General features: G+C 40.9%; 1 protein-coding gene and 57 non-coding genes across 61 annotated transcripts in view; 1 reads left to right on the forward strand and 57 right to left on the reverse strand.

Moving 5' to 3' along the window:
- LOC149072716 (uncharacterized) overlaps positions 1-21,636 on the forward strand; it is a 456,665-nt gene that overhangs the window by 32,739 nt on the left and 402,290 nt on the right. The window lies entirely within an intron of this gene.
- TRNAL-UAA (transfer RNA leucine (anticodon UAA)) lies at positions 16-99 on the reverse strand. The gene has a single exon. It is a non-coding gene; the product is annotated as a tRNA-Leu (tRNA).
- TRNAL-UAA (transfer RNA leucine (anticodon UAA)) lies at positions 222-305 on the reverse strand. Its single transcript has one exon. It is a non-coding gene; the product is annotated as a tRNA-Leu (tRNA).
- Positions 635-718, reverse strand: TRNAL-UAA (transfer RNA leucine (anticodon UAA)). The gene has a single exon. It is a non-coding gene; the product is annotated as a tRNA-Leu (tRNA).
- On the reverse strand, positions 841-924 carry TRNAL-UAA (transfer RNA leucine (anticodon UAA)). Its single transcript has one exon. It is a non-coding gene; the product is annotated as a tRNA-Leu (tRNA).
- On the reverse strand, positions 1,047-1,130 carry TRNAL-UAA (transfer RNA leucine (anticodon UAA)). Its single transcript has one exon. It is a non-coding gene; the product is annotated as a tRNA-Leu (tRNA).
- On the reverse strand, positions 1,253-1,336 carry TRNAL-UAA (transfer RNA leucine (anticodon UAA)). Its single transcript has one exon. It is a non-coding gene; the product is annotated as a tRNA-Leu (tRNA).
- On the reverse strand, positions 1,665-1,748 carry TRNAL-UAA (transfer RNA leucine (anticodon UAA)). Its single transcript has one exon. It is a non-coding gene; the product is annotated as a tRNA-Leu (tRNA).
- TRNAL-UAA (transfer RNA leucine (anticodon UAA)) lies at positions 1,871-1,954 on the reverse strand. The gene has a single exon. It is a non-coding gene; the product is annotated as a tRNA-Leu (tRNA).
- On the reverse strand, positions 2,078-2,161 carry TRNAL-UAA (transfer RNA leucine (anticodon UAA)). The gene has a single exon. It is a non-coding gene; the product is annotated as a tRNA-Leu (tRNA).
- On the reverse strand, positions 2,492-2,575 carry TRNAL-UAA (transfer RNA leucine (anticodon UAA)). The gene has a single exon. It is a non-coding gene; the product is annotated as a tRNA-Leu (tRNA).
- Positions 2,698-2,781, reverse strand: TRNAL-UAA (transfer RNA leucine (anticodon UAA)). Its single transcript has one exon. It is a non-coding gene; the product is annotated as a tRNA-Leu (tRNA).
- Positions 3,111-3,194, reverse strand: TRNAL-UAA (transfer RNA leucine (anticodon UAA)). Its single transcript has one exon. It is a non-coding gene; the product is annotated as a tRNA-Leu (tRNA).
- TRNAL-UAA (transfer RNA leucine (anticodon UAA)) lies at positions 3,317-3,400 on the reverse strand. The gene has a single exon. It is a non-coding gene; the product is annotated as a tRNA-Leu (tRNA).
- Positions 3,523-3,606, reverse strand: TRNAL-UAA (transfer RNA leucine (anticodon UAA)). Its single transcript has one exon. It is a non-coding gene; the product is annotated as a tRNA-Leu (tRNA).
- Positions 3,729-3,812, reverse strand: TRNAL-UAA (transfer RNA leucine (anticodon UAA)). The gene has a single exon. It is a non-coding gene; the product is annotated as a tRNA-Leu (tRNA).
- Positions 3,935-4,018, reverse strand: TRNAL-UAA (transfer RNA leucine (anticodon UAA)). The gene has a single exon. It is a non-coding gene; the product is annotated as a tRNA-Leu (tRNA).
- On the reverse strand, positions 4,553-4,636 carry TRNAL-UAA (transfer RNA leucine (anticodon UAA)). Its single transcript has one exon. It is a non-coding gene; the product is annotated as a tRNA-Leu (tRNA).
- TRNAL-UAA (transfer RNA leucine (anticodon UAA)) lies at positions 4,759-4,842 on the reverse strand. The gene has a single exon. It is a non-coding gene; the product is annotated as a tRNA-Leu (tRNA).
- TRNAL-UAA (transfer RNA leucine (anticodon UAA)) lies at positions 4,965-5,048 on the reverse strand. The gene has a single exon. It is a non-coding gene; the product is annotated as a tRNA-Leu (tRNA).
- TRNAL-UAA (transfer RNA leucine (anticodon UAA)) lies at positions 5,171-5,254 on the reverse strand. The gene has a single exon. It is a non-coding gene; the product is annotated as a tRNA-Leu (tRNA).
- On the reverse strand, positions 5,584-5,667 carry TRNAL-UAA (transfer RNA leucine (anticodon UAA)). The gene has a single exon. It is a non-coding gene; the product is annotated as a tRNA-Leu (tRNA).
- Positions 5,791-5,874, reverse strand: TRNAL-UAA (transfer RNA leucine (anticodon UAA)). Its single transcript has one exon. It is a non-coding gene; the product is annotated as a tRNA-Leu (tRNA).
- TRNAL-UAA (transfer RNA leucine (anticodon UAA)) lies at positions 5,997-6,080 on the reverse strand. The gene has a single exon. It is a non-coding gene; the product is annotated as a tRNA-Leu (tRNA).
- TRNAL-UAA (transfer RNA leucine (anticodon UAA)) lies at positions 6,615-6,698 on the reverse strand. Its single transcript has one exon. It is a non-coding gene; the product is annotated as a tRNA-Leu (tRNA).
- TRNAL-UAA (transfer RNA leucine (anticodon UAA)) lies at positions 7,234-7,317 on the reverse strand. The gene has a single exon. It is a non-coding gene; the product is annotated as a tRNA-Leu (tRNA).
- On the reverse strand, positions 7,441-7,524 carry TRNAL-UAA (transfer RNA leucine (anticodon UAA)). The gene has a single exon. It is a non-coding gene; the product is annotated as a tRNA-Leu (tRNA).
- Positions 7,855-7,938, reverse strand: TRNAL-UAA (transfer RNA leucine (anticodon UAA)). The gene has a single exon. It is a non-coding gene; the product is annotated as a tRNA-Leu (tRNA).
- Positions 8,061-8,144, reverse strand: TRNAL-UAA (transfer RNA leucine (anticodon UAA)). The gene has a single exon. It is a non-coding gene; the product is annotated as a tRNA-Leu (tRNA).
- On the reverse strand, positions 8,475-8,558 carry TRNAL-UAA (transfer RNA leucine (anticodon UAA)). The gene has a single exon. It is a non-coding gene; the product is annotated as a tRNA-Leu (tRNA).
- Positions 8,887-8,970, reverse strand: TRNAL-UAA (transfer RNA leucine (anticodon UAA)). Its single transcript has one exon. It is a non-coding gene; the product is annotated as a tRNA-Leu (tRNA).
- On the reverse strand, positions 9,094-9,177 carry TRNAL-UAA (transfer RNA leucine (anticodon UAA)). Its single transcript has one exon. It is a non-coding gene; the product is annotated as a tRNA-Leu (tRNA).
- On the reverse strand, positions 9,508-9,591 carry TRNAL-UAA (transfer RNA leucine (anticodon UAA)). Its single transcript has one exon. It is a non-coding gene; the product is annotated as a tRNA-Leu (tRNA).
- On the reverse strand, positions 9,714-9,797 carry TRNAL-UAA (transfer RNA leucine (anticodon UAA)). The gene has a single exon. It is a non-coding gene; the product is annotated as a tRNA-Leu (tRNA).
- TRNAL-UAA (transfer RNA leucine (anticodon UAA)) lies at positions 9,920-10,003 on the reverse strand. The gene has a single exon. It is a non-coding gene; the product is annotated as a tRNA-Leu (tRNA).
- TRNAL-UAA (transfer RNA leucine (anticodon UAA)) lies at positions 10,126-10,209 on the reverse strand. Its single transcript has one exon. It is a non-coding gene; the product is annotated as a tRNA-Leu (tRNA).
- On the reverse strand, positions 10,540-10,623 carry TRNAL-UAA (transfer RNA leucine (anticodon UAA)). Its single transcript has one exon. It is a non-coding gene; the product is annotated as a tRNA-Leu (tRNA).
- TRNAL-UAA (transfer RNA leucine (anticodon UAA)) lies at positions 10,952-11,035 on the reverse strand. Its single transcript has one exon. It is a non-coding gene; the product is annotated as a tRNA-Leu (tRNA).
- On the reverse strand, positions 11,158-11,241 carry TRNAL-UAA (transfer RNA leucine (anticodon UAA)). Its single transcript has one exon. It is a non-coding gene; the product is annotated as a tRNA-Leu (tRNA).
- TRNAL-UAA (transfer RNA leucine (anticodon UAA)) lies at positions 11,364-11,447 on the reverse strand. Its single transcript has one exon. It is a non-coding gene; the product is annotated as a tRNA-Leu (tRNA).
- Positions 11,570-11,653, reverse strand: TRNAL-UAA (transfer RNA leucine (anticodon UAA)). The gene has a single exon. It is a non-coding gene; the product is annotated as a tRNA-Leu (tRNA).
- On the reverse strand, positions 11,778-11,861 carry TRNAL-UAA (transfer RNA leucine (anticodon UAA)). The gene has a single exon. It is a non-coding gene; the product is annotated as a tRNA-Leu (tRNA).
- On the reverse strand, positions 11,984-12,067 carry TRNAL-UAA (transfer RNA leucine (anticodon UAA)). Its single transcript has one exon. It is a non-coding gene; the product is annotated as a tRNA-Leu (tRNA).
- On the reverse strand, positions 12,398-12,481 carry TRNAL-UAA (transfer RNA leucine (anticodon UAA)). The gene has a single exon. It is a non-coding gene; the product is annotated as a tRNA-Leu (tRNA).
- Positions 12,605-12,688, reverse strand: TRNAL-UAA (transfer RNA leucine (anticodon UAA)). Its single transcript has one exon. It is a non-coding gene; the product is annotated as a tRNA-Leu (tRNA).
- Positions 12,811-12,894, reverse strand: TRNAL-UAA (transfer RNA leucine (anticodon UAA)). The gene has a single exon. It is a non-coding gene; the product is annotated as a tRNA-Leu (tRNA).
- Positions 13,225-13,308, reverse strand: TRNAL-UAA (transfer RNA leucine (anticodon UAA)). The gene has a single exon. It is a non-coding gene; the product is annotated as a tRNA-Leu (tRNA).
- TRNAL-UAA (transfer RNA leucine (anticodon UAA)) lies at positions 13,431-13,514 on the reverse strand. Its single transcript has one exon. It is a non-coding gene; the product is annotated as a tRNA-Leu (tRNA).
- TRNAL-UAA (transfer RNA leucine (anticodon UAA)) lies at positions 13,845-13,928 on the reverse strand. Its single transcript has one exon. It is a non-coding gene; the product is annotated as a tRNA-Leu (tRNA).
- TRNAL-UAA (transfer RNA leucine (anticodon UAA)) lies at positions 14,051-14,134 on the reverse strand. The gene has a single exon. It is a non-coding gene; the product is annotated as a tRNA-Leu (tRNA).
- On the reverse strand, positions 14,257-14,340 carry TRNAL-UAA (transfer RNA leucine (anticodon UAA)). Its single transcript has one exon. It is a non-coding gene; the product is annotated as a tRNA-Leu (tRNA).
- On the reverse strand, positions 14,463-14,546 carry TRNAL-UAA (transfer RNA leucine (anticodon UAA)). Its single transcript has one exon. It is a non-coding gene; the product is annotated as a tRNA-Leu (tRNA).
- On the reverse strand, positions 14,669-14,752 carry TRNAL-UAA (transfer RNA leucine (anticodon UAA)). Its single transcript has one exon. It is a non-coding gene; the product is annotated as a tRNA-Leu (tRNA).
- On the reverse strand, positions 15,083-15,166 carry TRNAL-UAA (transfer RNA leucine (anticodon UAA)). Its single transcript has one exon. It is a non-coding gene; the product is annotated as a tRNA-Leu (tRNA).
- TRNAL-UAA (transfer RNA leucine (anticodon UAA)) lies at positions 15,704-15,787 on the reverse strand. Its single transcript has one exon. It is a non-coding gene; the product is annotated as a tRNA-Leu (tRNA).
- TRNAL-UAA (transfer RNA leucine (anticodon UAA)) lies at positions 16,741-16,824 on the reverse strand. The gene has a single exon. It is a non-coding gene; the product is annotated as a tRNA-Leu (tRNA).
- Positions 16,947-17,030, reverse strand: TRNAL-UAA (transfer RNA leucine (anticodon UAA)). Its single transcript has one exon. It is a non-coding gene; the product is annotated as a tRNA-Leu (tRNA).
- Positions 17,361-17,444, reverse strand: TRNAL-UAA (transfer RNA leucine (anticodon UAA)). The gene has a single exon. It is a non-coding gene; the product is annotated as a tRNA-Leu (tRNA).

The raw sequence follows: 21,636 nt of genomic DNA on the forward strand, positions 1-21,636 counted from the left end.
AACATTCACTGTGGTTGTCAGAAGTGGGGTTCGAACCCACGCTGTCTTACGAGAACCAGAGCTTAAATCTGTTGCCTTGGACCACTGGGCCATTATGACGGCACAGAAACCATTAGTTTCGTTTTCTACGCTTTTTCTCAGTACTATCTCAGGATGGTAATTTACCAACCACTTGAAATAAATTTATTGAACGCATCTATAAAATTAACATTCACTGCGGTTGTCGGAAGTGGGGTTCGAACCCACGCTCTCTTACGAGAACCAGATCTTACATCTGGCGCCTTGGACCGCTCGGCCATTCTGACGGAATAGAAACCATTAGTTTCACTTTCTACGCTTTTTCTCAGTACTATCTCCGGATGGTAATTTACCAACCACTTGAAATAAATTTATTTCACGCATCTATAAAATTAACATTCACTGTGGTTGTCAGAAGTGGATTTCGAACCCACGCTCTCTTACGAGAACCAGAGCTTAAACTTGGCGCCTTGGACCACTCGGGTATTCTGACGGTACAGAAACCATTTAGTTTCGATTTCTACGTGTTTTCTCAGTACTATCTCCGGATGGTAATTTACCAACCACTTGAGATAAATTTATTTAACGCATCTATAAAATTAACATTCACTGTGGTTGTCAGAAGTGGGTTTCGAACCCACGCTCTCTTACGAGAACCAGAGCTTAAATCTGGCGCCTTGGACCACTCGGCCATTCTGACGGCTCAGAAACAATTAGTTTCGCTTTCTTCGTTTTTTCTCAGTACTATCTCCGGATGGTAATTTACCAACCACTTGAAATAAATTTATTTCACGCATCTATAAAATTAACATTCACTGTGGTTGTCAGAAGTGGGGTTCGAACCCACGCTCTCTTACGAGAACCAGAGCTTAAATCTGGCGCCTTGGACCACTCGGCCATTCTGACGGCACAGAAACCATTAGTTTCGTTTTCTACGCTTTTTCTCAGTACTATCCCAGGATGGTAATTTACCAACCACTTGAAATAAATTTATTTAACGCATCTATAAAATTAACATTCACTGTGGATGTCAGAAGTGGGGTTCGAACCCACGCTCTCTTACGAGAACCAGAGCTTAGGTCTGGCGCCTTGGACCACTGGGCGATTCTGACGGCACAGAAACCATTAGTTTCGTTTTCTACGCTTTTTCTCAGTACTATCTCAGGATGGTAATTTACCAACCACTTGAAATAAATTTATTTCACGCATCTATAAAATTAACATTCACTGTGGTTGTCAGAAGTGGGGTTCGAACCCACGCTCTCTTACGAGAACCAGAGCTTAAATCTGGCGCCTTGGACCACTCGGCCATTCTGACGGCATAGAAACCATTAGTTTCGTTTTCCACGCTTTTTCTCCGTACTATCTTAGTATGGTAATTTACCAACCACTTGAAATAAATTTATTTCACGCATCTATAAAATTAACATTCACTGTGGTTGTCGGAAGTGGGGTTCGAGCCCACGCTCTCTAACGAGAACCAGATCTTACTTCTGGCGCCTTGGACCGCTCGGCCATTCTGACGGTACATAAACCATTAGTTTCGCTTTCTAGGTTTTTTCTCAGTACTATCTCCGGATGGTAATTTACCAACCTCTTGAAATAAATTTATTTAACGCATCTATAAAACTAACAATCACTGTGGTTGTCAGAAGTGGGGTTCGAACCCACGCTCTCCTACGAGAACCAGAGCTTAGGTCTGGCGCCTTGGACCACTGGGCCATTCTGACGGCACAGAAACCATTAGTTTCGTTTTCTACGCTTTTTCTCAGTACTATCTCAGGATGGTAATTTACCAACCACTTGAAATAAATTTATTTCACGCATCTATAAAATTAACATTCACTGTGGTTGTCAGAAGTGGGGTTCGAACCCACGCTCTCTTACGAGAACCAGAGCTTAAATCTGGCGCCTTGGACCACTCGGCCATTCTGACGGTACAGAAACCATTTAGTTTCGATTTCTACGTGTTTTCTCAGTACTATCTCCGGATGGTAATTTACCAACCACTTGAGATAAATTTATTTAACGCATCTATAAAATTAACATTCACTGTGGTTGTCAGAAGTGGGGTTCGAACCCACGCTCTCTTACGAGAACCAGAGCTTAAATCTGGCGCCTCGGACCACTCGGCCATTCTGACGGAACAGAAACCATTTGTTTCGCTTTCTACGTTTTTTCTCAGTACTATCTCCGGATGGTAATTTACCAACCACTTGAAATAAATTTTTTTCACGCATCTATAAAATTAACATTCACTGTGGTTGTCAGAAGTGGGTTTCGAACCGACGTTCCCTTACGAGAACCAGAGTTTAAACCTGGCGCCTTGGACCAATCGGCCATTCTGACGGCACAGAAACCATTAGTTTCGTTTTTTACGTTTTTTTCTCATTACTTAGCTCCGGATGGTAATGTACCAACCACTTGAAATAAATTTATTCAACGAATCTATAAAACTAACATTTACTGCGGTTGTCAGAAGTTGGGTTCGAACCCACGCTCTCCTACGAGAACCAGAGCTTAAATCTGGCGCCTTGGACCAGTGGGCCATTCTGACGGCACAGAAACCATTAGTTTCGTTTTCTACGCTTTTTCTCAGTACTATCCCAGGATGGTAATTTACAAACCACTTGAAATAAATTTATTTAACGCATCTATAAAATTAACATTCACTGTGGTTGTCAGAAGTAGGGTTCGAACCCACGCTCTCTTATGAGAACCAGAGCTTAAATCTGGCGCCTTCGACCACTCGGCCATTCTGACGGCACAGAAACCATTAGTTTCGCTTTCTACGTTTTTTCTCAGTACTATCTCCGGATGGTAATTTACCAACCACTTGAAATAAATTTATTTCACGCATCTATAAAATTAACATTCACTGTGGTTGTCGGAAGTGGGGTTCGAGCCCACGCTCTCTAACGAGAACCAGATCTTACTTCTGGCGCCTTGGACCGCTCGGCCATTCTGACGGTACATAAACCATTTAGTTTCGATTTCTACGTGTTTTCTCAGTACTATCTCCGGATGGTAATTTACCAACCACTTGAAATAAATTTATTTCACGCATCTATAAAATTAACATTCACTGTGGTTGTCAGAAGTGGGGTTCGAACCCACGCTCTCTTACGAGAACCAGAGCTTAAATCTGGCGCCTTGGACCACTCGGCCATTCTGACGGCACAGAAACCATTAGTTTCGTTTTCTACGCTTTTTCTCAGTACTATCCCAGGATGGTAATTTACCAACCACTTGAAATAAATTTATTTAACGCATCTATAAAATTAACATTCACTGTGGATGTCAGAAGTGGGGTTCGAACCCACGCTCTCTTACGAGAACCAGAGCTTAGGTCTGGCGCCTTGGACCACTGGGCGATTCTGACGGCACAGAAACCATTAGTTTCGTTTTCTACGCTTTTTCTCAGTACTATCTCAGGATGGTAATTTACCAACCACTTGAAATAAATTTATTTCACGCATCTATAAAATTAACATTCACTGTGGTTGTCAGAAGTGGGGTTCGAACCCACGCTCTCTTACGAGAACCAGAGCTTAAATCTGGCGCCTTGGACCACTCGGCCATTCTGACGGCATAGAAACCATTAGTTTCGTTTTCCACGCTTTTTCTCCGTACTATCTTAGTATGGTAATTTACCAACCACTTGAAATAAATATATTTAACGCATCTATAAAATTAACATTCACTGCGGTTGTCAGAAGTGGGGCTCGAACCCACGCTGTCTTACGAGAACCAGAGCTTAAATCTGTTGCCTTGGACCACTGGGCCATTATGACGGCACAGAAACCATTAGTTTCGTTTTCTACGCTTTTTCTCAGTACTATCTCAGGATGGTAATTTACCAACCACTTGAAATAAATTTATTGAACGCATCTATAAAATTAACATTCACTGCGGTTGTCGGAAGTGGGGTTCGAACCCACGCTCTCTTACGAGAACCAGATCTTACATCTGGCGCCTTGGACCGCTCGGCCATTCTGACGGAATAGAAACCATTAGTTTCACTTTCTACGCTTTTTCTCAGTACTATCTCCGGATGGTAATTTACCAACCACTTGAAATAAATTTATTTCACGCATCTATAAAATTAACATTCACTGTGGTTGTCAGAAGTGGATTTCGAACCCACGCTCTCTTACGAGAACCAGAGCTTAAACTTGGCGCCTTGGACCACTCGGGTATTCTGACGGTACAGAAACCATTTAGTTTCGATTTCTACGTGTTTTCTCAGTACTATCTCCGGATGGTAATTTACCAACCACTTGAAATAAATTTATTTAACGCATCTATAAAATTAACATTCACTGTGGTTGTCAGAAGTGGGGTCGAACCCACGCTCTCATACGAGAACCAGAGCATAAATCTGGCACCTTGGACCACTGGGCCATTCTAACGGCACAGGACCCATTAGTTTCGTTTTCTACGATTTTTCTCAGTACTATCTCAGGATGGTAATTTACCAACCACTTGAAATAAATTTATTTAACGCATCTATAAAATTAACATTCACTGTGGATGTCAGAAGTGGGGTTCGAACCCACGCTCTCTTACGAGAACCAGAGCTTAAATCTGGCGCCTTGGACCACTCGGCCATTCTGACGGCACAGAAACAATTAGTTTCGGTTTCTTCGTTTTTTCTCAGTACTATCTCCGGATGGTAATTTACCAACCACTTGAAATAAATTTATTTCACGCATCTATAAAATTAACATTCACTGTGGTTGTCAGAAGTGGGGTTCGAACCCACGCTCTCTTACGAGAACCAGAGCTTAAATCTGGCGCCTTGGACCACTCGGCCATTCTGACGGCACAGAAACAATTAGTTTCGCTTTCTTCGTTTTTTCTCAGTACTATCTCCGGATAGTAATTTACCAACCACTTGAAATAAATTTTTTTCACGCATCTATAAAATTTACATTCACTGTGGTTGTCAGAAGTGGGGTTCGAACCCCCGCTCTCTTACGAGAACCAGAGCTTAAATCTAGAGCCTTGGACCACTCGGCCATTCTGACGGAACAGAAACCATTAGTTTCGCTTTCTACGTTTTTTCTCAGTACTATCTCCGGATGGTAATATACCAACCACTTGAAATAAATTTATTTCACGCATCTATAAAATTAACATTCACTGTGGTTGTCAGAAGTGGGGTTCGAACCCACGCTTTCTTACGAGAACCAGAGCTTAAATCTGGCGCCTTGGACCACTCGGCAATTCTGACGACACAGAAACCATTAGTTTCGTTTTCTACGTTTTTTCTCATTACTTAGCTCCGGATGGTAATGTACCAACCACTTGAAATAAATTTATTCAACGAATCTATAAAACTAACATTTACTGCGGTTGTCAGAAGTTGGGTTCGAACCCACGCTCTCCTACGAAAACGAAACCTTAAATCTGGCGCCTTGGACCACAGGGCCATTCTAACGGAATAGAAACCATTAGTTTCGCTTTCTACGTTTTTTTTCAGTGCTATCTCCGGATGGTAATTTACCAACCACTTGAAATAACTTTATTTCACGCATCTATAAAATTAACATTCACTGTGGTTGTCAGAAGTGGGGTTCGAACCCACGCTCTCTTACGAGAACCAGAGCTTAAACTTGGCGCCTTGGACCACTCGGCTATTCTGACGGTACAGAAACCATTTAGTTACGATTTCTACGTGTTTTCTCAGTACTATCTCCGGATGGTAATTTACCAACCACTTGAAATAAATTTATTTAACGCATCTATAAAATTAACATTCACTGTGGTTGTCGGAAGTGGGGTTCGAGCCCACGCTCTCTAACGAGAACCAGATCTTACATCTGGCGCCTTGGACCGCTCGGCCATTCTGACGGTACATAAACCATTAGTTTCGCTTTCTACGTTTTTTCTCAGTACTATCTCCGGATGGTAATTTACCAACCTCTTGAAATAAATTTATTTAACGCATCTATAAAATTAACATTCACTGTGGTTGTCGGAAGTGGGGTTCGAACCCACGCTCTCTTACGAGAACCAGAGCTTAAATCTGGCGCCTTGGACCACTCGGCCATTCTGACGGCACAGAAACCATTAGTTTCGCTTTCGACGTTTTTTCTCAGTACTATCTCCGGATGGTAATATACCAACCACTTGAAATAAATTTATTTAACGCATCTATAAAATTAACTTTCACTGTGGTTGTCAGAAGTGGGGTCGAACCCACGCTCTCATACGAGAATCAGAGCTTAAATCTGGCGCCTTGGACCACTCGGCAATTCTGACGACACAGAAACCATTAGTTTCGTTTTCTACGTTTTTTCTCATTACTTAGCTCCGGATGGTAATGTACCAACCACTTGAAATAAATTTATTCAACGAATCTATAAAACTAACATTTACTGCGGTTGTCAGAAGTTGGGTTTGAACCCACGCCCTCTTACGAGAACCAGAGCTTAAACTTGGCGCCTTGGACCACCCGGCTATTCTGACGGCACAGAAACCATTAGTTTCGTTTTCTACGCTTTTTCTCAGTACTATCTTAATATGGTAATTTACCAACCACTTGAAATAAATTTATTTAACGCATCTATAAAATTAACATTCACTGTGGTTGTCAGAAGTGGGGTTCGAACCCACGCTCTCTTACGAGAACCAGAGCTTAAACTTGGCGCCTTGGACCACTCGGCTATTCTGACGGTACAGAAACCATTTAGTTACGATTTCTACGTGTTTTCTCACTACTATCTCCGGATGGTAATTTACCAACCACTTTAAATAAATTTATTTAACGCATCTATAAAATTAACAATCACTGTGGTTGTCGAAAGTGGGGTTCGAGCCCACGCTCTTTAACTAGAACCAGATCTTACATCTGGCGCCTTGGACCACTCGGCCATTCTGACGGAACAGAAACCATTAGTTTCGCTTTCTACGTTTTTTCTCAGTACTATCTCCGGATGGTAATTTACCAACCTCTTGAAATAAATTTATTTAACGCATCTATAAAATTAACAATCACTGTGGTTGTCAGAAGTGGGGTCGAACCCACGCTCTCATACGAGAATCAGAGCTTAAATCTGGCGCCTTGGACCACTCGGCAATTCTGACGACACAGAAACCATTAGTTTCGTTTTCTACGTTTTTTCTCATTACTTAGCTCCGGATGGTAATGTACCAACCACTTGAAATAAATTTATTCAACGAATCTATAACACTAACATTTACTGCGGTTGTCAGAAGTTGGGTTCGAACCCACGCTCTCTTACGAGAACCAGAGCTTAAATCTGGCGCCTTGGACCACTCGGCCATTCTGACGGTACAGAAACCATTTAGTTTCGATTTCTACGTGTTTTCTCAGTACTATCTCCGGATGGTAATTTACCAACCACTTGAGATAAATTTATTTAACGCATCTATAAAATTAACATTCACTGTGGTTGTCAGAAGTGGGGTTCGAACCCACGCTCTCTTACGAGAACCAGAGCTTAAATCTGGCGCCTCGGACCACTCGGCCATTCTGACGGAACAGAAACCATTTGTTTCGCTTTCTACGTTTTTTCTCAGTACTATCTCCGGATGGTAATTTACCAACCACTTGAAATAAATTTTTTTCACGCATCTATAAAATTAACATTCACTGTGGTTGTCAGAAGTGGGTTTCGAACCGACGTTCCCTTACGAGAACCAGAGTTTAAACCTGGCGCCTTGGACCAATCGGCCATTCTGACGGCACAGAAACCATTAGTTTCGTTTTTTACGTTTTTTTCTCATTACTTAGCTCCGGATGGTAATGTACCAACCACTTGAAATAAATTTATTCAACGAATCTATAAAACTAACATTTACTGCGGTTGTCAGAAGTTGGGTTCGAACCCACGCTCTCCTACGAGAACCAGAGCTTAAATCTGGCGCCTTGGACCAGTGGGCCATTCTGACGGCTCAGAAACAATTAGTTTCGATTTCTACGTGTTTTCTCAGTACTATCTCCGGATGGTAATTTACCAACCACTTGAAATAAATTTATTTCACGCATCTATAAAATTAACATTCACTGTGGTTGTCAGAAGTGGGGTTCGAACCCACGCTCTCTTACGAGAACCAGAGCTTAAACCTGGCGCCATAGACCACTCGGCCATTCTGACGGGGCAGAAACTATTAGTTTCGTTTTCTACGTTTTTTCTCAGTACTGTCTCCGGATGGTAATGTACCAACCACTTGAAATAAATTTATTCAACGCATCTATAAAACTAACAATTACTGCGGTTGTCAACAGTGGGGTTCGAACCCACGCTCTCTTTCGAAAACCAGAGCTTAAACCTTGCGCGTTAGACCACTCGGCCATTCTGACGGTACCGAAATCATTTAGTTTCGATTTCTACGGTTTTTTTTCCGTACTATCTCCGGATGGAAATGTACCAACCACTTGAAATAAATTTATTCAACGCATCTGTAAAACTAACATTCACTGTGGTTGTCAGAAGTGGGGTTCGAACCCACGCTCTCTTACGAGAACCAGAGCTTAAATCTGGCGCCTTGGACCACTCGGCCATTCTGACGGCACAGAAACAATTTGTTTCGCTTTCTTCGTTTTTTCTCAGTACTATCTCAGGATGGTAATATACCAACCACTTGAAATAAATTTATTTAACGCATCTATAAAATTAACATTCACTGTGGTTGTCAGAAGCGGGGTCGAACCCACGCTCTCATACGAGAATCAGAGCTTAAATCTGGCGCCTTGGACCACTCGGCAATTCTGACGACACAGAAACCATTAGTTTCGTTTTCTACGTTTTTTCTCATTACTAAGCTCCGGATGGTAATGTACCAACCACTTGAAATAAATTTATTCAACGAATCTATAACACTAACATTTACTGCGGTTGTCAGAAGTTGGGTTCGAACCCACGCTCTCTTACGAGAACCAGAGCTTAAATCTGGCGCCTTGGACCACTCGGCCATTCTGACGGTACAGAAACCATTTAGTTTCGATTTCTACGTGTTTTCTCAGTACTATCTCCGGATGGTAATTTACCAACCACTTGAGATAAATTTATTTAACGCATCTATAAAATTAACATTCACTGTGGTTGTCAGAAGTGGGGTTCGAACCCACGCTCTCTTACGAGAACCAGAGCTTAAATCTGGCGCCTCGGACCACTCGGCCATTCTGACGGAACAGAAACCATTTGTTTCGCTTTCTACGTTTTTTCTCAGTACTATCTCCGGATGGTAATTTACCAACCACTTGAAATAAATTTTTTTCACGCATCTATAAAATTAACATTCACTGTGGTTGTCAGAAGTGGGTTTCGAACCGACGTTCCCTTACGAGAACCAGAGTTTAAACCTGGCGCCTTGGACCAATCGGCCATTCTGACGGCACAGAAACCATTAGTTTCGTTTTTTACGTTTTTTTCTCATTACTTAGCTCCGGATGGTAATGTACCAACCACTTGAAATAAATTTATTCAACGAATCTATAAAACTAACATTTACTGCGGTTGTCAGAAGTTGGGTTCGAACCCACGCTCTCCTACGAGAACCAGAGCTTAAATCTGGCGCCTTGGACCAGTGGGCCATTCTGACGGCTCAGAAACAATTAGTTTCGATTTCTACGTGTTTTCTCAGTACTATCTCCGGATGGTAATTTACCAACCACTTGAAATAAATTTATTTCACGCATCTATAAAATTAACATTCACTGTGGTTGTCAGAAGTGGGGTTCGAACCCACGCTCTCTTACGAGAACCAGAGCTTAAATCTGGCGCCTTGGACCACTCGGCCATTCTGACGGCACAGAAACCATTAGTTTCGTTTTCTACGCTTTTTCTCAGTACTATCCCAGGATGGTAATTTACCAACCACTTGAAATAAATTTATTTAACGCATCTATAAAATTAACATTCACTGTGGATGTCAGAAGTGGGGTTCGAACAAACGCTCTCTTACGAGAACCAGAGCTTAAATCTGGCGCCTTGGACCACTCGGCCATTCTGACGGCACAGAAACAATTAGTTTCGCTTTCTTCGTTTTTTCTCAGTACTATCTCCGGATAGTAATTTACCAACCACTTGAAATAAATTTTTTTCACGCATCTATAAAATTAACATTCACTGTGGTTGTCAGAAGTGGGGTTCGAACCCACGCTCTCTTACGAGAACCAGAGCTTAGATCTGGCGCCTTGGACCACTCGGCCATTCTGACGGAACAGAAACCATTTGTTTCGCTTTCTACGTTTTTTCTCAGTACTATCTCCGGATGGTAATTTACCAACCACTTGAAATAAATTTTTTTCACGCATCTATAAAATTAACATTCACTGTGGTTGTCAGAAGTGGGTTTCGAACCGACGTTCCCTTACGAGAACCAGAGTTTAAACCTGGCGCCTTGGACCAATCGGCCATTCTGACGGCACAGAAACCATTAGTTTCGTTTTTTACGTTTTTTTCTCATTACTTAGCTCCGGATGGTAATGTACCAACCACTTGAAATAAATTTATTCAACGAATCTATAAAACTAACATTTACTGCGGTTGTCAGAAGTTGGGTTCGAACCCACGCTCTCTTACGAGAACCAGAGCTTAAATCTGGCGCATTGGACCACTCGGCCATTCTGACGGCACAGAAACCATTAGTTTCGTTTTCTACGCTTTTTCTCAGTACTATCCCAGGATGGTAATTTACCAACCACTTGAAATAAATTTATTTCACGCATCTATAAAATTAACATTCACTGTGGTTGTCGGAAGTGGGGTTCGAGCCCACGCTCTCTAACGAGAACCAGATCTTACTTCTGGCGCCTTGGACCGCTCGGCCATTCTGACGGTACATAAACCATTAGTTTCGCTTTCTAGGTTTTTTCTCAGTACTATCTCCGGATGGTAATTTACCAACCTCTTGAAATAAATTTATTTAACGCATCTATAAAATTAACAATCACTGTGGTTGTCAGAAGTGGGGTTCGAACCCACGCTCTCCTACGAGAACCAGAGCTTAGGTCTGGCGCCTTGGACCACTGGGCCATTCTGACGGCACAGAAACCATTAGTTTCGTTTTCTACGCTTTTTCTCAGTACTATCTCAGGATGGTAATTTACCAACCACTTGAAATAAATTTATTTCACGCATCTATAAAATTAACATGCACTGTGGTTGTCAGAAGTGGGGTTCGAACCCACGCTCTCTTACGAGAACCAGAGCTTAGATCTGGCGCCTTGGACTACTCGGCCATTCTGACGGCACAGAAACCATTAGTTTCGTTTTCTACGCTTTTTCTCAGTACTATCCCAGGATGGTAATTTACCAACCACTTGAAATAAATTTATTTAACGCATCTATAAAATTAACATTCACTGTGGATGTCAGAAGTGGGGTTCGAACCCACGCTCTCTTACGAGAACCAGAGCTTAAATCTGGCGACTTGGACCACTCGGCCATTCTGACGGCACAGAAACAATTAGTTTCGCTTTCTTCGTTTTTTCTCAGTACTATCTCCGGATGGTAATTTACCAACCACTTGAAATAAATTTTTTTCACGCATCTATAAAATTAACATGCACTGTGGTTGTCAGAAGTGGGGTTCGAACCCACGCTCTCTTACGAGAACCAGAGCTTAGATCTGGCGCCTTGGACCAATCGGCCATTCTGACGGCACAGAAACCATTAGTTTCGTTTTTTACGTTTTTTTCTCATTACTTAGCTCCGGATGGTAATGTACCAACCACTTGAAATAAATTTATTCAACGAATCTATAAAACTAACATTTACTGCGGTTGTCAGAAGTTGGGTTCGAACCCACGCTCTCCTACGAGAACCAGAGCTTAAATCTGGCGCCTTGGACCAGTGGGCCATTCTGACGGCACAGAAACCATTAGTTTCGTTTTCTACGCTTTTTCTCAGTACTATCTTAGGATGGTCATTCACCAACCACTTGAAATAAATTGGTTTAACGCATCTATAAAATTAACATTCACTGTGGTTGTCAGAAGTGGGGTTCGAACCCACGCTCTCTTACGATAACCAGAGCTTAAACCTGGCGCCATAGACCACTCGGCCATTCTGACGGGGCAGAAACTATTAGTTTCGTTTTCTACGTTTTTTCTCAGTACTGTCTCCGGATGGTAATGTACCAACCACTTGAAATAAATTTATTCAACGCATCTATAAAACTAACAATTACTGCGGTTGTCAACAGTGGGGTTCGAACCCACGCTCTCTTTCGAAAACCAGAGCTTAAACCTTGCGCGTTAGACCACTCGGCCATTCTGACGGTACCGAAATCATTTAGTTTCGATTTCTACGGTTTTTTTTCCGTACTATCTCCGGATGGAAATGTACCAACCACTTGAAATAAATTTATTCAACGCATCTGTAAAACTAACATTCACTGTGGTTGTCAGAAGTGGGGTTCGAACCCACGCTCTCTTACGAGAACCAGAGCTTAAATCTGGCGCCTTGGACCACTCGGCCATTCTGACGGTACAGAAACCATTTAGTTTCGATTTCTACGTGTTTTCTCAGTACTATCTCCGGATGGTAATTTACCAACCACTTGAGATAAATTTATTTAACGCATCTATAAAATTAACATTCACTGTGGTTGCCAGAAATGGGGTTCGAACCCACGCTCTCTTACGAGAACCAGAGCTTAAATCTGGCGCCTCGGACCACTCGGCCATTCTGACGGCTCAGAAACAATTAGTTTCGCTTTCTTCGTTTTTTCTCAGTACTATCTCCGGATGGTAATTTACCAACCACTTGAAATAAATTTATTTCACGCATCTATAAAATTAACATTCACTGTGGTTGTCAGAAGTGGGGTTCGAACCCACGCTCTCTTACGAGAACCAGAGCTTAAATCTGGCGCCTTGGACCACTCGGCCATTCTGACGGCACAGAAACCATTAGTTTCGTTTTCTACGCTTTTTCTCAGTACTATCCCAGGATGGTAATTTACCAACCACTTGAAATAAATTTATTTAACGCATCTATAAAATTAACATTCACTGTGGTTGTCAGAAGTGGGTTTCGAACCGACGTTCCCTTACGAGAACCAGAGTTTAAACCTGGCGCCTTGGACCAATCGGCCATTCTGACGGCACAGAAACCATTAGTTTCGTTTTTTACGTTTTTTTCTCATTACTTAGCTCCGGATGGTAATGTACCAACCACTTGAAATAAATTTATTCAACGAATCTATAAAACTAACATTTACTGCGGTTGTCAGAAGTTGGGTTCGAACCCACGCTCTCCTACGAGAACCAGAGCTTAAATCTGGCGCCTTGGACCAGTGGGCCATTCTGACGGCACAGAAGCCATTAGTTTCGTTTTCTACGCTTTTTCTCAGTACTATCTTAGGATGGTCATTCACCAACCACTTGAAATAAATTGGTTTAACGCATCTATAAAATTAACATTCACTGTGGTTGTCAGAAGTGGGGTTCGAACCCACGCTCTCTTACGAGAACCAGAGCTTAAACCTGGCGCCATAGACCACTCGGCCATTCTGACGGCGCAGAAACCATTAGTTTCGTTTTCTACGTTTTTTCTCAGTACTGTCTCCGGATGGTAATGTACCAACCACTTGAAATAAATTTATTCAACGCATCTATAAAACTAACAATTACTGCGGTTGTCAACAGTGGGGTTCGAACCCACGCTCTCTTTCGAAAACCAGAGCTTAAACCTTGCGCGTTAGACCACTCGGCCATTCCGACGGTACCGAAATCATTTAGTTTCGATTTCTACGGTTTTTTTTCCGTACTATCTCCGGATGGAAATGTACCAACCACTTGAAATAAATTTATTCAACGCATCTGTAAAACTAATATTTACTGCGGTTGTCAGAAGTGGGGTTCGAACCCACGCTCTCTTACGAGAACCAGAGCTTAAACCTAGCGCCATAGACCACTCGGACATTCTGACGGCGCGGAAACCATTAGTTTCGTTTTCTACGTTTTTTCTCAGTACTGTCTCCGGATGGTAATGTACCAACCACTTGAAATAAATTTATTCAACGCATCTATAAAACTAACAATTACTGCGGTTGTCAGAAGTGGGGTTCGAACCCACGCTCTCTTACGAGAACCAGAGCTTAAATCTGGTGCCTTGGACCACTGGGCCATTCTGACGGCACAGAAACCATTAGATTCGTTTTCTACGTTTTTGCTCAGTACTGTCTCCGGATGGAAATGTACCAACCACTTGAAATAAATTTATTCAACGCATCTATAAAACTAATATTTACTGCGGTTGTCAGAAGTGGGGTTCGAACCCACGCTTTCTTACGAGAACCAGAGGTTAAACCTGGCGCCATAGACCACTCGGCCATTCTGACGGCGCAGAAACCATTAGTTTCGCTTTCTACGTTTTTTCTCAGTACTGTCTCCATCTGGTAATGTACCAACCACTTGAAATAAATTGGTTTAACGCATCTATAAAATTAACATTCACTGTGGTTGTCAGAAGTGGGGTTCGAACCCACGCTCTCTTACGAAAACCAGAGCTTAAATCTGGTGCCTTGGACCACTGGGCCATTCTGACGGCACAGAAACCATTAGTTTCGTTTTCTACGCTTTTTCTCAGTACTATCTCAGGATTGTAATTTACCAACCACTTGAAATAAATTGGTTTAACGCATCTATAAAATTAACATTCACTGTGGTTGTCAGAAGTGGGGTTCGAACCCACGCTCTCTTACGAGAACAAGAGCTTAAATCTTGCACCTTGGACCACTCGGCCATTCCGACGGCGCAGAAACCATTAGTTTCGTTTTCTACGTTTTTTCTCAGTACTGTCTCCGGATGGTAATGTACCAACCACTTGAAATAAATTTATTCAACGCATCTATAAAACTAACAATTACTGCGGTTGTCAGCAGTGGGATTCGAACCCACGCTCTCTTACGAGAACCAGAGGTTAAACTTTCCACGTTAGACCACTCGGCCATTCTGACAATACCGAAATCATTTAGTTTCGATTTCTACGGTTTTTTTTCCGTACTATCTCCGGATGGAAATGCACCAACCAATTGAAATAAATTTATTCAACGCATCTATAAAACAAATATTTACTGCGGTTGTCAGAAGTGGGGTTCGAACCCACGCTCTCTTACGAGAACCAGAGCTTAAACCTGGCGCCATAGACCACTCGGCCATTCTGACGGGGCAGGAACCATTAGTTTCGTTTTCTACGTTTTTTCTCAGTACTGTCTCCGGATGGTAATGTACCAACCACTTGAAATAAATTTATTCAACGCATCTATAAAACTAACAATTACTGCGGTTGTCAGCAGTGGGGTTCGAACCCACGCTCTCTTACGACAACCAGAGCTTAAACCTTGCGCGTTAGACCACTCGGCCATTCTGACGGCGCAGAAACCATTAGTTTCGTTTTCTACGTTTTTTCTCAGTACTGTCTCCGGATGGTAATGTACCAACCACTTGAAATAAATGTATTCAACGCATCTATAAAACTAACAATTACTGCGGTTGTCAGCAGTGGGGTTCGAACCCACGCTCTCTTACGACAGCCAGAGCTTAAACCTTGCGCGTTAGACCACTCGGCCATTCTGACGGTACATGAATCATTTAGTTTCGATTTCTACGGGGTTTTTTTCCGTACTATCTCATGATGGAAATGTACCAACCACTTGAAATAAATTTATTCAACGCATCTATAAAACAAATATTTACTGCGGTTGTCAGAAGTGGGGTTCGAACCCACGCTCTCTTACGAGAACCAGAGCTTAAACCGGGCGCCATAGACCACTCGGCCATTCTGACGGCGCAGAAACCATTAGTTTCGTTTTCTACGTTTTTTCTCAGTACTGTCTCCGGATGGTAATGTACCAACCACTTGAAATAAATTTATTCAACGCATCTATAAAACTAACAATTACTGCGGTTGTCAGCAGTGGGGTTCGAACCCACGCTCTCTTACGACAACCAGAGCTTAAACCTTGCGCGTTAGACCACTCGGCCATTCTGACGATACAGAAATCATTTAGTTTCGATTTCTACGGTTTTTTTTTCCGTACTATCTCATGATGGAAATGTACCAACCACTTGAAATAAATTTATTCAACGCATCTATAAAGCAAATATTTACTGCGGTTGTCAGAAGCGGGGTTCGAACCCACGCTCTCTTACGACAACCAGAGCTTAAACCTTGCGCGTCAGACCATTCGGCCATTCTGACGATACGGAAACCATTTAGTTTCGATTTCTACGGTTTTTTTTCCGTACTATCTCATGATGGAAATGTACCAACCACTTGAAATAAATTTATTCAACGCATCTATAAAACAAATATTTACTGCGGTTGTCAGAAGTGAGGTTCGAACCCACGATCTCTTACGAGAACCAGAGATTAAACCTGGCGCCATAGACCACTCGGCCATTCTGACGATACGGAAACCATTTAGTTTCGATTTCTACGGTTTTTTCTCAGTACTGTCTCCGGATGGTAATGTACCAACCACTTGAAATAAATTTATTCAACGCATCTGTAAAACTAACAATTACTGCGGTTGTCAGCAGTGGGGTTGGAACCCACGCTCTCTTGTGAGAACCAGAGCTTAAACCTTGCGCGTCAGACCACTCGGCCATTCTGACGGCGCAGAAACCATTAGTTTCGCTTTCTACGTTTTTTCTCAGTACTGTCTCCATCTGGTAATGTACCAACCACTTGAAATAAATTGGTTTAACGCATCTATAAAATTAACATTCACTGTGGTTGTCAGAAGTGGGGTTCGAACCCACGCTCTCTTACGAAAACCCGAGCTTAAATCTGGTGCCTTGGACCACTGGGCCATTCTGACGGCACAGAAACCATTAGTTTCGTTTTCTACGCTTTTTCTCAGTACTATCTCAGGATTGTAATTTACCAACCAATTGAAATAAATTTATTCAACGCATCTATAAAACAAATATTTACTGCGGTTGTCAGAAGTGGGGTTCGAACCCACGCTCTCTTACGAGAACCAGAGCTTAAACCTGGCGCCATAGACCACTCGGCCATTCTGACGGGGCAGAAACCATTAGTTTCGTTTTCTACGTTTTTTCTCAGTACTGTCTCCGGATGGTAATGTACCAACCACTTGAAATAAATTTATTCAACGCATCTATAAAACTAACAATTACTGCGGTTGTCAGCAGTGGGATTCGAACCCACGCTCTCTTACGAGAACCAGAGGTTAAACTTTCCACGTTAGACCACTCGGCCATTCTGACAATACCGAAATCATTTAGTTTCGATTTCTACGGTTTTTTTTCCGTACTATCTCCGGATGGAAATGCACCAACCAATTGAAATAAATTTATTCAACGCATCTATAAAACAAATATTTACTGCGGTTGTCAGAAGTGGGGTTCGAACCCACGCTCTCTTACGAGAACCAGAGCTTAAACCTGGCGCCATAGACCACTCGGCCATTCTGACGGCGCAGAAACCATTAGTTTCGTTTTCTACGTTTTTTCTCAGTACTGTCTCCGGATGGTAATGTACCAACCACTTGAAATAAATTTATTCAACGCATCTATAAAACTAACAATTACTGCGGTTGTCAGCAGTGGGGTTCGAACCCACGCTCTCTTACGACAACCAGAGCTTAAACCTTGCGCGTTAGACCACTCGGCCATTCTGACGGCGCAGAAACCATTAGTTTCGTTTTCTACGTTTTTTCTCAGTACTGTCTCCGGATGGTAATGTACCAACCACTTGAAATAAATGTATTCAACGCATCTATAAAACTAACAATTACTGCGGTTGTCAGCAGTGGGGTTCGAACCCACGCTCTCTTACGAGAACCAGATTTTAAACTTTCCACGTTAGACCACTCGGCCATTCTGACGATACAGAAATCATTTAGTTTCGATTTCTACGGTTTTTTTTTCCGTACTATCTCGTGATGGAAATGTACCAACCACTTGAAATAAATTTATTCAACGCATCTATAAAACAAATATTTACTGCGGTTGTCAGAAGTGAGGTTCGAACCCACGCTCTCTTACGAGAACCAGAGATTAAATTTGGCGCCATAGACCACTCGGCCATTCTGATGGCGCAGAAACCATTAGTTTTGTTTTCTACGTTTTTTCTCAGTACTGTCTCCGGATGGTAATGTACCAAGCACTTGAAATAAATTTATTCAACGCATCTGTAAAACTAACAATTACTGCGGTTGTCAGCAGTGGGGTTCGAACCCACGCTCTCTTGTGAGAACCAGAGCTTAAACCTTGCGCGTCAGACCACTCGGCCATTCTGACGGCACAGAAATCATTTAGTTTCGATTTCTACGGTTTTTTTTCCGTACTATCTCCGGATGGAAATGTACCAAGCACTTGAAATAAATTTATTCAACGCATCTATAAAACTAATATTTACTGCGGTTGTCAGAAGTGGGGTTCGAACCCACGCTCTCTTACGAGAACCAGAGCTTAAACCTTGCGCGTTAGACCACTCGGCCATTCTGACGGTACAGAAATCATTTAGTTTCGTTTTCTACGTTTTTTCTTAGTACTATCTCCGGATGGTAATGTACGAACCACTTGAAATAAATTTATTCAACGCATCTATAAAACTAACACTTACTGAGGTTGTCAGAAGTGGGGTTCGAATGTCCCTCAAAGAAAGAGGGAGATATCACGTGATCCAAAAACCCTCATTGAAGAAAACCCGTGCAGCTCCGGGTATTATAGCTAGTATTTCAAACTTACGTCGATTTAATAAAACGAATAAGTGGTCTGTTTTTGTCAAAAAAATTGGTTTTAAACTTACGATCTCTTGCGAGAGCTAGAATGTTAATTTTTACGCTTTAGACTACTCGGCTATTATGACGTCAGACAAATCGATGTTTCGTTTTCGGCATTTTTTATCCGAATCCTATGTGCGGAACTTAATGTATCAAATGTTTCAAAAGAAATTGATACAATTTGCGGGACAGTTGTAAAACTAATCTGTTATTCTGACGACGACTTATCGATCAGTTTCGTTTTCGATATTTTTTTTTCTTACTCTTTGCATAAAATATTTGAGAAATAGAATTCGTACGATGCAGGATGCTTCTATAAGATTTGCACGAGGTCGGTTTGTCAGAAGTGGGATTCGAGCCCACGGTGTCTCACGAGAACCAAAGCGTATATCTGGTGCTTTAGGTTCTCACGATTTCTATCGAATTTCTTCGATTTGCAATATTTTCTCCATTATATCTTATTTGTGAGAAAACTAATCTTTCGTTAAAGTTTGAATTACAGTATGCATTATATTCAAATTGCATCATAGATTTCCGTAACGCGTGGTAATGCTGTGGTAATAATCTGTGCTTTTTTTTTTTTTGCTTATTTTTCATGTTATAATTCTCAAACGATTCCTACAGTTTTCTGTTATATGCCTCTGTCTTCATAAATATCTATCCATGAAATGAAAGTGTTGTGTTAAATCGTTCATAACGCACTTAACCCTTCTTATGCTGGTGATTATCCTTTCTTCCAAGCGTAATTCTGGCGCGATGTTGTAACCCTATCAAGGACAAGTTACTTTACATACAGGGTGATTCAAAATTCATCATACGAAACTTTTATAGGAAGTAGAAAACACAAAAACAGAAGAGAATCACAAAAAAATATATATTTTTTTATTGCATAACTGTGGATGGTAAGAACTTTGAGCACCTGTTGCGTGAAACTTAACGTGTACACGTACTGTCGTCGTGTAAAGTATCGCTAAATAAATAGTCTTTCCCATCCATTATTGGCTTGTCCTTTCTGCATCTTCGTTTATCCTCCAGTTGATCAGGTTGGAGTTCCCGATCATACATTCCTACGTGATTTTTTTGTTTTTGTGTTTTCTACCTGGCCTAAATGTTTGTACGTTGAGTTTTGAATCACCCTGTATATATTACGTAAATGTGGTAAATCGATTATTTGTAATGTATAACAATCGGTTATATATAATTGCCAATCGTCTCGGTAAGTTTGGTTAATTTGCCACTTTTAACCAGCGATTGTGCACAATATCCAATTTTCATCGGTAAATTTCATGAAAGCTAAAAAAATTATCACTTTGTTGTTGTTATCACGTTGCTGCCTGTACATATTACACAAGCGTAGCTGATAAATTTGAAATACTTCAAAGTTTTTAAATTGGGGAATTTGATAAATGAGTGAGTTCGTTATATTGGGATAGTATAGTAAAATTTGCTAAATAGTTTTTTGTTACATGAACCTCATAATGCGTGGAACTCGTCAAATACTAGTTAATTATATCGGGGCCTGATTGTAGAATTCGTTAAATCGGAATTTGTTATATTAAGGGTCAAATAGTATACGCACATGAACTTGTAAATATTCGTAAATAAATGAAATAAATTTTCAAATGACAGTTCGTTACATCGTGGTACGATCGTAGAGTTTGTTAAATAGAAGTTCGTGATATCGAGGAAGTATTGTTCGTCAAGAGTTAGGTGTTAATTATAAGAGTCACGGTCAATTCGCGATAACTCCGATAGTTCGAATATCTGTTTAAGTCGAAGTTTTCACTCACATCCCGGGAACTTTTTCCGTATTTAAGTCTTAAAATTTCCCCTTAACTCGAAGTTTTCTTCCTTCAAGTCGAAGTTTTTGGGAATAAGAGAAATTTAAAAAGAGTAGTATTTATAGTAATAAAATTTAGCAGTTAGAGCAATGGGATTTAGCAGTTAGCATTACAATTTAGCAGTTAGCATTACAATTTAGCAGTTAGCATTACAATTTAGCAGTTAGCATTACAATTTAGCAGTTAGCATTACAATTTAGCAGTTTTCGACAGGGAAATAATCTTGTACACACTTTATTTTTGATTAGTGTTCATTAATGATTCGTTTCATTTATATGAGTGTCATGTATGCGTTCGTTTCCATAATACTGTATGTACGTCTAGTTTATTTCTAAATATTTTTATTCAATAATTGAATATTAAATTGGAATAACTTATTTTTTAGAGTTTCTTCATCTCCAGTAGTCTGATATGCTTTACCAAAATGAGACATTCGTACATATATATATATATATATATATATAAATAGATTATATTACATTAATAAATTTTACTTTTTCGCTATCTGAAATTGGAATTTCCGATAAGTCGAACTCGCGATAACTCGAAGTTTTTTGTCTGCTGATGCACATTCGACTTATCGAGATTTAACTGTATTTCGAGGATGTTCGGAAAAATTCATTAAATCAGAAATCATCATTATACCCGTTTCAGACTCTGGCTCAAGTACTGTCATCTACATAGTAAATCTAATAATGCGGCAATGGCACCGATTTATTTTATGTACCAATACGAAATGACGATTATCTATAATGACCGACAAATGTGATGAATTTATTACATTTTACCATTTCTACCAACGACGCTTAGATATCACGCATAATCGCCGATAAAAGTGATAACCCTTTACACTTTATCAACGGCACTGGGGTATTACGCATAATCGCCTGAAACGTAATAGTTTTAGGGAAAATGACCAAACTTACCGAAATGATCGGCGAATATGCATAATAACCGGGTTGATTGCATTTACCATAACGTATATATACTCTCGTTTTCTTTTTTTTTACCCACTTGAATTGTACAGAGAAATAATAAA

The sequence above is a fragment of the Pholcus phalangioides genome, unplaced genomic scaffold (assembly GCF_987345545.1).
Source record: "Pholcus phalangioides strain wild (caught in Gottingen) unplaced genomic scaffold, Ppha-v1.0 ptg000017l_1, whole genome shotgun sequence".
NCBI lineage: Eukaryota > Metazoa > Arthropoda > Arachnida > Araneae > Pholcidae > Pholcus > Pholcus phalangioides.